This window comes from Chenopodium quinoa, unplaced genomic scaffold (genome assembly GCF_001683475.1).
Source record: "Chenopodium quinoa cultivar QQ74 unplaced genomic scaffold, ASM168347v1, whole genome shotgun sequence".
In the NCBI taxonomy this organism is placed as follows: Eukaryota; Viridiplantae; Streptophyta; class Magnoliopsida; order Caryophyllales; family Amaranthaceae; genus Chenopodium; species Chenopodium quinoa.
Genome location: NW_018743783.1, coordinates 3,812,163 through 3,823,053, shown reverse-complemented (window position 1 = coordinate 3,823,053; position 10,891 = coordinate 3,812,163). Strand labels below are relative to the sequence as shown.

Below are 10,891 nucleotides of genomic sequence, written 5' to 3'. Positions count from 1 at the left end.
AGTTTTAGGGTTATTTTAGGAGTAGATTTTAGAGAGAGAAAGTGAGGAATTTCAATGGTGATTGAGAGATTGAAGATTCAATGGTGACAATTGTGTTGGAGATCTTCTCTATTATCAATGAGCATTCTTAACTCTATCTCATTTTATCGCTTTGTTTGATTTCATATTTGTTTGGTTTGATTTTGATGTTTGATTATTAATTAGTGTAGTTGTTCTTCATATATTGTTGATTCTTGATTTCTTTATTTGTTAGTTGATTTGATGATGATGTTAGAGTAGTTGTTTGCTAGGAATTGGGTGAAACTTGTATGATTGATTGATTGCGCTTAATTTGGGGATTGTGTTGATTAATTGTTGAGATTAAAGTGATTAATGGAAGTTTGCATGTGTGTAATTCGATTAGGCCTTGAGACTTATACTAGATTGCATTGTATTTCTAATGATACGGACCATTGATTTAGGAATTGCAATTGTCGATTGAGCTTGATTAGTGATGCTCCTAGTTAGAGTCTCTCGTAGTTGACGCTAGTTTAGTTTGACCTCTAGGAAATAGCTTGTTGACTCTTTTGATTGAGTTTTCCATTTGTCTTCACAACCATTGATTTGCATATTGTTCCCGAGTTGCTACAATTATCATGATTATTTGTCGATCCCCGTTCCTAGTGCTTTATTTGTCCGGTTTCTTTGTTTGTTAGTTGTTAGTGTTCTCTCTTTATCTTTGTCTTCGACCTAGTTTAGGCACATAATTGAAAGCACTTGAACATTATCGTTCCTTTGGGTTCGATCCTTGACTTGCCTCTATACTGGTATACAGGTTTGTTAAGTGTTTATAAATTTAGTTTGACCGAGGGAGGATTAGTTTCAACGACCAAATTCCACCCCTCGTCATGTAACACCCCAATAATTCTCTCTTAAAACCTGTAAGTACCCTGAACAAAATCCAAGAGAATTACTAGCGTGCTACAGCCACGTGTTCAAACGTTAAGGCTATATCAGAAATTAGCAGCGGAAAAACTAATTCAGTTATAAATAAATTTCAAAACCAATAACCAAAACCAAATTAAATCATACAACTTGGAACCATTAAGGCCCTTATTTAAAACCCAAAATAATAAAAGTGATAGGTAAATGAAACCGAGTCTAAATAAATTCAAAAGAAAGAAATAAAGTAAATTGTGAATGGTAATCAACACTCCACTCAAAATCCCACCACCTTGATGCAAGTCCAAACTATGTAAACACCTGTGATGAGTCTGCTCCCGAATATTACAAGTGTAAAGATTGGATCATTATAGGGTCATTGAAATGCGAAGGCCATGACCAAAGAAAGACACACACAAAAGCACGCAATCAGCAAAGCTGAGTACATACAAGCTGCGAAATAAATTAAGAAATCCCTAACATGCTACTAATAATCAAACATCATGCATCATTAAATTATAGACTCAACAAACGGCTCAACTATCAATTTTATTAATTCTTCACTAGTTGATAGTAGCTAACTTATTTATTTATTTCATTGGATTAAGCAATAGACAAGGTTGTCCAACCCATGCTCCATTTGGAATATTAATAAAAGAAAAACCCCATGCCTCCTTTCGGAATCATCAATAAACATTCAACGACCACGGGCGCGACTCCGTGACCATAGTTAGTATGAGATCTCACCTAACTCCTTGTTTTAAAAAAAAAATATTTGAAATAAGAGACTCGTAGATCAGACGGCCTCGAGAAAATTACACGGCTAGTACCCCGTGTACCCCAACCCTTGATTGTCATTACTCCAAAAATGCACCAATCTAGAGTTTTATTGCTCATCCATCTTGCACTTTACATGATTTACAAGTTTAGACTTGGTGATGACTCATATGCAAACAATACAATCAATCCAATATCAATTCAATCAAGTAAAACAACTTTCCAATTTCAATTCTTGATTTATTAGTGACAAACAACATTTATTATTTAATCATTTCACTACCTCGGTGTATAAACACCTTGAGTGCATAAGGCACCCCACAAACTTAACCCCGTCATATAAGACTTAAATACTTCCTTTACTCATCCTGTTTACATAATCATGAATGAGTAATAAATTAATCATTACACCAATCACATACCTTTGCCTCTAAGCGCACCTTGCATAATTAGAGCATAAACAATACTTGCAATATAAAATAGTGCACGTCATACGAAATTCACAATGTATAACCAAACAATTTAACCCAGTCATCCTTATACATGATACTAAGTTCTCGATCCGTCCTTAAACATGCATTTACAAGCAAGGTTGCGTAACATGTACGTAGTTTGTGTAAACAGTTCGGTTGGCCACTTTAAAACTAGAAATCACCTTCAATAAACTCCTCTCCTAAACCAAACAATAACATCTCAATCAATACCCAATCAATCAAATTTACAACAATACTAACTTACTTTTAAAACCTTCACAATCCAAATCAAACAGCACATTAAAACCTTCCCTTTAGTTAAAATTAAAGGTTTATATATAGTTCTTTAAATTTTCTTCATAAAAACCTTAAAATACACTCTTATACGTGAAATTACATCAATTTTAAAGTTTAATAAAAATATTAAAATTATTTTAAAACCCCTAATAACCTCCCTTTTTAATGGGTGATTAAACCCTCTTTATAAAACATTAAAAGTAGTACTTAGAAACTATTTCCAGCACTTAAAACTTCAATAAAAACATATATTTATGCTTAAATAACTTTAAACATAATTAATTTTATTAATCAAGCTCAAGGATAATATTTTAAGTATAAAAAAACTTCGTTAAAATCAAAAACTGCCCGAAAATCATATTTACAGGCTGAATTTGGCCACGAGAAGGTGGCACTCACTACTGATGTGTCTATTTTATATAGTATTTTACCCCCATCCCTTGGTCATAATTAGTAGTGTTTTTGGCTCTTTGGAGCCACTTTTATTACTAATTGGTGTTTTCTAGTGTTTTCGTAGATTTGGTTGACTTTTGCAGGGATTTACACTTTTGGTGTATTTTTCCGAGATATTTTGGAGCAATCACGAGCATTGGAGAAGCACGACCAGTTTTTATAGCCCAGGGCCGGTTAGCGCCATCGAACCGGTGATTAAGGGCTCGGTATAGGTGATACCGGGGCATTTGGACCGAGTATTCAAGACCGAAAGAGGAAACCCAGATTGGCCCGAAGAATTGGAGCCCAATCGTAGTCCAATTAGTGGCCCAAGAGATCCACCTGGCCAAAGAGGCTGGCGCCCGGAGGCGCGCCCGGCCGGGCGAGAGAAGCGAAGGTCGACGCCCGGTGACGCGCCCGGCCGGGCGCGAGATTCATACTGAAGAGCAAAAGGCGCTCCCGATCGGGCGTTGCCTCGCCCGATCGGGCACGTGTTTTTATTAGGAGTTAATTTCGTCGTTTAAGTTTGTTTTAGTTTATGATTAGTACGGAGTATAAATACTCCTCCGTAATACGATTTTAGGATCTATCTCTCTCTTTTACTCTCTTCCTTTACTCTCTTAATTGTTTTCTTAGATTTTCTCTCTCTTATACTTTTGTTCTTAATCCGTTCTTAATTACAGATTTATTTTGGTAACAATTTCTCTTCTCTTAATCTTAGTTGTATATTTTATTCCTTTAATCATGTCTTGCTTTATTGCTTTGATTAGTTTAGTTTCTATTATGTGTGAGTAGTTTTATTTCTAGGGTTTGTGGGGATCCATAAATAATATGAAGGGGTAATTTATTGTTGTTAATTATCAATGCTAGATTAATTTCCTATTGATTGATTTACTGCTCTGTGACTAGATTTGCGCAGATCTTTTATGCATGAGTTTGACAATATTGATTCGAGATTCGACAGTAGATGAGAATTAATGTTTAGGTCTAGTTTCAATAGGCAGGTTAATTTATAAATGGTTAGGTCGAGATTCGAAAGATGAGATTAAATATCGGTAAATTAATTGTGTGATTATAATACGTAGCGAAAGCCCTTTATAATCTGATTAATATATGCATTGATGAATGATTATTATATTCTACCCTGGAATATTATTTATTGGTGAACCTATGCCCTAGATCCTTTTATATATTATTTTCTCCTTATTCTTAATCTTCGTAGTTTAGTTTCACATTCAAATTCACATATTGGTTACCTAATAATCTAGATTATTTTAATTAATTAGGAATAGAAAGACTCGTTTCTCTGTGGATTCGACCCTACTTCCCTATCTACATTAGTTAGAGGATTTAGGTATTACTTTTGATTTGGGGATACGACTTTACCCTATCAACTACTACCAAAGGTAATGAGTCTTTCTTAAAAAGTGGTTTCTACATGGAAAACTGTACTTTTTTTTATCAAAATCGGATGAGTTCAGAACCTGACCGGGATTAAAACGGGATTAATATTAATGAACGAAAATCCAAAAATTAAAACAGGAATTTACATGTTCAAAATAATCTGGAATTAAGTTAAACTAATCAGTAGTTATAATCACCAAAATTTCAAAACATCATTACTATAAAATCCCTAAATCAATTGTTCATAAAAACCCTAAAATTATGATTTCCAATAATTAAAAACCCTAGGTTATAAAATTTACAAAATCTGAAAATTATGACATTTATAAAATCTGAAATTATCAAATTTATTAATCAAAAAACAATTTGATACTAATTAAATTAATTTCAAACAATAAAATCAAAACCCATAAATCAATAATTATAATTATACAAATTAATAAAACAAAGGAGAAAATAAAACTAACCTTTTTGTGTGGGAAAATTTTGGGGATTAATGGGGTATTTATAGGGGAGAATGTTGTAGGGTAAATAGAAAGATTGGGCCTCATAAAATTAATGGGCCAAATGATTGAAATGGACTAAGCTTTAGTTGTATTGAAATAAATTATAGAATGAAGGTTCATAAAATGATTTGTACCAAAATAATTTTTGACCATAATTAATAATTTGAATATTTTGAAATTAAATTACGGAAAAATACAAAATAATATTATAAATAAAATTAAATTTCATTTATAACATATTTAAAAATACGGGGGATTGTCAGTGCGACAGGAACAGAGTTGTGGGCTGGTGTGTGTGGTGTTTGAGTGAGGGAGGTGCGAATTTGGGGGTGTGAGATGCGGGTTGGTGTGAGAACAGGGGGTTGTTGTGGTTGTGTTTTGCGGCTGACACACTGTGAGTGGTGGCGAAATGGTTTGGTGGTGGGAATGCGTGACTGGTGGTAATGGTGGTATTGTGAGTGGAGTTGTGTTTGTGAAGTGAGGGAAGCAGGGGAGGTGTTTTGGGTGGTTTGGGCTACAGATTGTTGCTGCTGGTTTAGGGGCAGGAATGCTTGGTGGAGTTGTGGTGTAGGATAAGGAAATAGAGTGGTGTAGGTTAGAGTGGTAGCAAATTGATGCTTGGAAGCTTGTGGTTTGACACATATTACTCGAACCTTGGACCTTCGAACACAACCTACAACAAAAAAAATACACAAGGGAGAATCGGGACAAAGACTAAAATAATAAAATATAACGAAGTAAAATAAAATGAAATACAAAACTAAAATAAATAAGAAAACAAGAGAAAAAAAATTATAAGATAAAATTACGAAATTAAACTAAAATCTATTAAAAACTACAAAAATACTCAAAATAAAGATCAAATAAGGAAAATAAGAAAATGAGATAAATAAAGCCTAAAACTAGGAAAATTATAAAAAAACTAAACCAAAGAATAAGCATAAAAATACCCTAAAAGTGACATAAAAGTCACTTATAAAAATACATGTTATGTATTTACAAAAAACGTATTAGTGTTCATATTTTTAACATAAAATGTTCAAAATACTAAAATATAATCAAATACAAAACTGTTCATATCAAAATGCACAATTATCACTACAAAAATCAAAAGAATATGAAAGCTACATATTTCAAAACTCAAACCTAGCCATGGTGATTTAGATAATGAAATCTCATCGGAAAATAATTACACCATCGTCTTAACCACCTTCTATTCGACGACGCCACCATTTTTAGCTTCACTACTTCATTGTAAAACTCCATTAACAAAGCTTCAAATCGAAGGTTGAAGAAAACAAAATTTGAATTATGAAGGAATTCACTCTATGGTGATCAACAATATGAAGGAATTCAATTTAAAGGATGATTAACGAATTCAAGAGAAAGAAAAATAAAATAGAGAGAATATAGAGGAGAGAGAAAATAAAAGAGAGAAAATCAGAAATTAGGAAAGTAGAGGAGGAAAGAGAAGAGAGAGTATATGTACCATGGTGCATCATATAATTTGTGCTCGCACCCTATTTTAAAGTATATTAAACCATGTGAACCCCACTTTTATTAAATATCGTGAAAAAAGGTGTGTTGCAACTATTAAAAAAAGGAGGAAGTATCAATTAAAGTTAGAAAAACATGATTAACAACTTTTACAACAAATGTAAACAAATTAGACTAAAATTTGAATAGTAAATTATGTCCATACATTCACCACTTAACTTTGCCATCCCCGTTAAAAAAAAAAAAAAAAAATTGCCATCCAAAAATCGTTAATGGGCCCCTCTTTGTACACGTGTCAACTATTTATTGGATAAAAATATGTAAAATAAAAATTAAAAAAAAAAAAACCTAAAATCTAAACCTAGCCACCACTGTCCACCGACGCCCACTTGCCCAACCCATCCCCACCTTCTATCACCCAACCCAGTCCCCACCTTCTGTTTCCTAATCCTTGCGAACCATGCACCGTCAACCAACAAAACCAGCCCACCCAATCTCTTACTCTAACGTCAACCTTAACCAGCTGTCACCCACAAACCAGCCCCGATTTGGTTTCTAGGTACGGGTTTGGGTCTAGGTGAGGGTGATATGAGTAGGAAGATTTGTGGGTTCGGATATGGGTGTGGGTTCGTTGGGGTTTCAGCAGTTTGGCGACGGTTATGGGTAGGCGGTGGAGTTCGACGGCGGTGGTTTCGGATGTGTTACGGTGGTTCGACGACGGTGTGGACTGGGATTTCGACTGGTTTAGGTTGGGGTTACAATGGTTTGGTGACGATTTCGGAGGTTCTTAGGCTGAGTATGGGTAACGATGTTGGTTCAGTGCGTTTTTGGAGCTCTGGGGGCTGGGTTTGGGTGGCGAGACTGGGAACCCACCGACGGTGGTGACTGGTTGAGCATTTTAGGAACTTTTTTAACCTTTTTTTTCAAGTTTTTTTATCTAATCGATGATTGACATGTGTATCGTGTAGGACCCACTTAACGGTTCTTTTTTATGACAAAGTTAAGTGGTGGTGAAACCAATTTTTTGGTTTTTTTGTGATGTTATAAAATATATATATATATATGTATATGTATATATATATATATATGTGTATATATACATATCATATAACTAATATATAAAGCTAAACTTTTAGCCAAGTCACGAGGCAACGACACTTGGCGTTCCATCTTTTCGCCAAGTGTCACGCCACGTTGGATAGATTTAAATAGACTTCATAAGATAAAAAAAAAAGTTGGTTTTTTATAAGTTCAAGTTAGTTTAGAATTCTATTTGAATAGAATTGTAGGATAAAATTGTTAGTTTAAAGTTTTATTTTCGATAAAATACATGTACAAATTGAATTATAATTTTATTCAAAAAAATTGTTAGATTATAATTCAACTAACAATCCGGGCATCAAACTAATATATATATATATATATATATATATATATATATATATATAGAACGATTTCCCTAGAAATTGTTTAAATCAAAATTAATTCCTAATTTGGGTCGTTTAAAAAACTTATTCCCTGAATAGTGTCCACGTAGGATCGGGTATTAGCTTTGTATTTTTTTTTGGGTTCGGTTTAAAACCGCAATTAGTGATAGCGGTTTTACATTTGCAAAACCGCAATTGTTGGCAACGGTTTTATGTTCTTTGTGCAAAATTGTTTGAAGTTCTTGAGGTTGATGTTGAGATATTTCCCTAAAATTAAAACATGAAGTAAAAAAAAAAAAAATTCATAATTGAATGAAATTGCCCAAAAAATAGTGATATTAAATCGCAGCAATTTCAATGGCGTCCAAGCTCTCAACTTCATCCATGAATTCCGTCATCTTCTACTCTACTCAAGTTCAACATCATCTTCATCTTCAATTTCATCATAAGTCGGCTTTGGTTTCAACGTCTTTATACTCTTAATAAACTTGTGTCAAATGATTAAATCAAAACAAAATTACCCAAAAAATAGTGAGTTTATATCAAAATAAAATCACCCAAAATTTTTAATTGTACGAAATTACTAAGAAAATCAATACAAAATTACAATTTTTTTTTGAAGACAATACAATTACAAATAAAAACTGGTGTTTTAGAGAGAGAAAGAAGAGTGAGAAGATCTAAGAAGAAAGAAAATGTTTGAAATGAAAAAACAAAACAACAGTGAAACTTGAGGAGAGAGAAATAGGAAGAGTGGAAGACACTCGGACAGGGGGGAGATGTCAGATGCGGTAAAATACGTGTGTAAGAACTAGTTTGTATAACCGCTGTCATCGATTGCAGTTTTACCCTTAAAAAAAAATACAAAGCTAATACTATACCCGACCCTACGTGGACACTATTCAGGGAATAAGTTTTTTAAACGATGCAAATTGGGAATTAATTTTTATTTAAACAATTTCTGGGGAGATCGTTCTATATATATATATATATATATATATATATATATATATATATATATAGGACCGGGTTATAATGAGAACATGGTTTATAATAGGAATTAAGAACTCTTCTGAACCGTCAGATCTAACACAAATAGGCGTTCGATCAACGTCTCAGATTAAATGAATTTCTCTCTCCTCAAGAAGTTTTTCAATTCTTCGCCATTTTTGATAAAAATTGCCATTGATAATTGGTAATCTACTCAAAATCTGCCATAAAATTTATGTGGTTTTTCATGAAATTTGTTGTTAGTCTAGTCAATTTAGGGTTCGTAATAGTGAAATTCCAGATTATCTACTGATTGTTGCTAAGTCGTCCATGGTGTTGTATATTTTGCTGATTTCGCTTCGAATTGTATGAAAAATACAGGTAAACATGGTGATTTTTGTTCAATCAAATTTCTAGGTTTTTTTTAGTTTCACTCATGTAGTACTCGCAATTTTTGTTTGAATTTTTAAGAATTAGATTTCTAGTTTTTTATTGGAAAATTTTGGTGCTCGAATTTGTGCTATATTTTTCAGATATAGTATATGAATTTGATTAAATTATACTATTGATTATTTGATACCGATTATTGATGTTTTTCGTCTTCCAGTTGATGTAAATTTAATAAGATAAACATTACATCAGGTATTTAATTTTGTAGTCTCTATTACTTTGTAATATCTTCTAAAGATAATTTTTTTGATTGCATACTAACTATTTAGCAAAATGAATCCTGTTATTTAATCAATTTAAAATGTAGATATAAACAAAGTAAATGTAAATCAATTATATTTTAAAGTAAATTGATTGGCAAAGAGAACTCATAAGAGGGCAAAGAGGAAGAGAGAGATGTCAAATGTTCTCAGGAAGATCGATGAGGTACTTGACACTATTTAATCTATATTCTCATTCAGTTAATAGGTTGCTATTGACAAGAAGAGTATCATATTATCACTACCTTTTGATGAAATATGTTTAATTTGTTGTTTGGGCAGGTCTGCTGGTGGTACCGAGAAGAAGAAGTGATCTACGAGGAGTTCAATTTTTATCCCATAATTTTAGTTGTAGTAGTGTGCTCATTTAGCTCTACAAAACTTGGGAATTGAATTAAAATTTTTGCTGTGTTGGTTTTTGAACGTTTGCCAATTTACCATTAATGAGTGAGGAGTCTCTAAATGTCTGCTGAGTATGAAATTCTTTTTCCTTAGCATATGAAGTGTGCATTATGAACTTTAACTAGCTTTCACTCCTGCTTCCACATTTTACACATTCTGCTATATTGTGTGCTTTGCTCTGCAACTCTCTGTTGAGTTTTTGTTGTTTCATTTTTAATGTCGAGTGATTGTTTTGAAGATGGAATAAAGGCCTAATGGGGGATTTACATTTTTAACTCTTCTGTAATCAAATAATATTTCTGAATCTTTCTATAATTTTGTTATCAGTACAGAACAAACAATATTTATATTTATTTTTGTGATTGTGTTGTTATCATTTTTCTGTGATATTCACTCTATGTCTCTACTGTCTCAGGGGGAGCTGGGTCTGAACTTCTCACGGTTTATGCATGCTCATCGCTTGATTGTAAGTCTCTTCTTTGCTCAATTAATCTGATGATATTTGACTGATATTGCTGGTTTTATGGTGGTTTGGTGCATATTTGCTGGTTGTGGTGCTGGATAATTGGTGTTTTTGTTGTTTGTTGTTAATATTCAGTGATTGCAAATTAGTAGTTGTTACAGAATGTTAATGTCGTGCTAATACATTAGATTTAAATTGTGATACGTGTAACTTCAAACCTAGTTGGGCCTGTCCAATACACCTTATCGGGGCAAGGCAGCAGTTGCAGCAGCAACACCCTTGGCAGGCAGGGCACCTGCTGTAACAGCACCTTTTGCAGGCAGGGCTAGCAACTGCAGCAGCAGCCTTGGCAGGGCTAGTAGGGCTAGCAGCTGCAGCAGCTGCCTTGGCAGGCAGGGTAGCAACCTTAATAAAAAAAAAATTATATGCTTGAGGAATCAGTGTATAAAAGTAAATAAAAGTTACTCTGAGGTAAATAAATAAATTCAAAAGAACTTTTTTTTTTAGAAAAAACCAATTCTGTAAATCAATATAAAGTGAATAAAAAAGACATAAAACTAAACCTATTAGCTGAAATGGTAGAGCACTATGC

General features: G+C 33.2%; 1 long non-coding RNA gene across 1 annotated transcript; it reads left to right on the top strand.

Annotated features, from left to right (window-relative positions):
• The first annotated feature begins 9,432 nt into the window (after window positions 1-9,432).
• On the top strand, window positions 9,433-9,885 carry LOC110684861. The gene is made up of 2 exons (XR_002503865.1): window positions 9,433-9,600; window positions 9,717-9,885. It is a non-coding gene; the product is annotated as an uncharacterized LOC110684861 (long non-coding RNA).
• The last annotated feature ends 1,006 nt before the right edge of the window (window positions 9,886-10,891 follow it).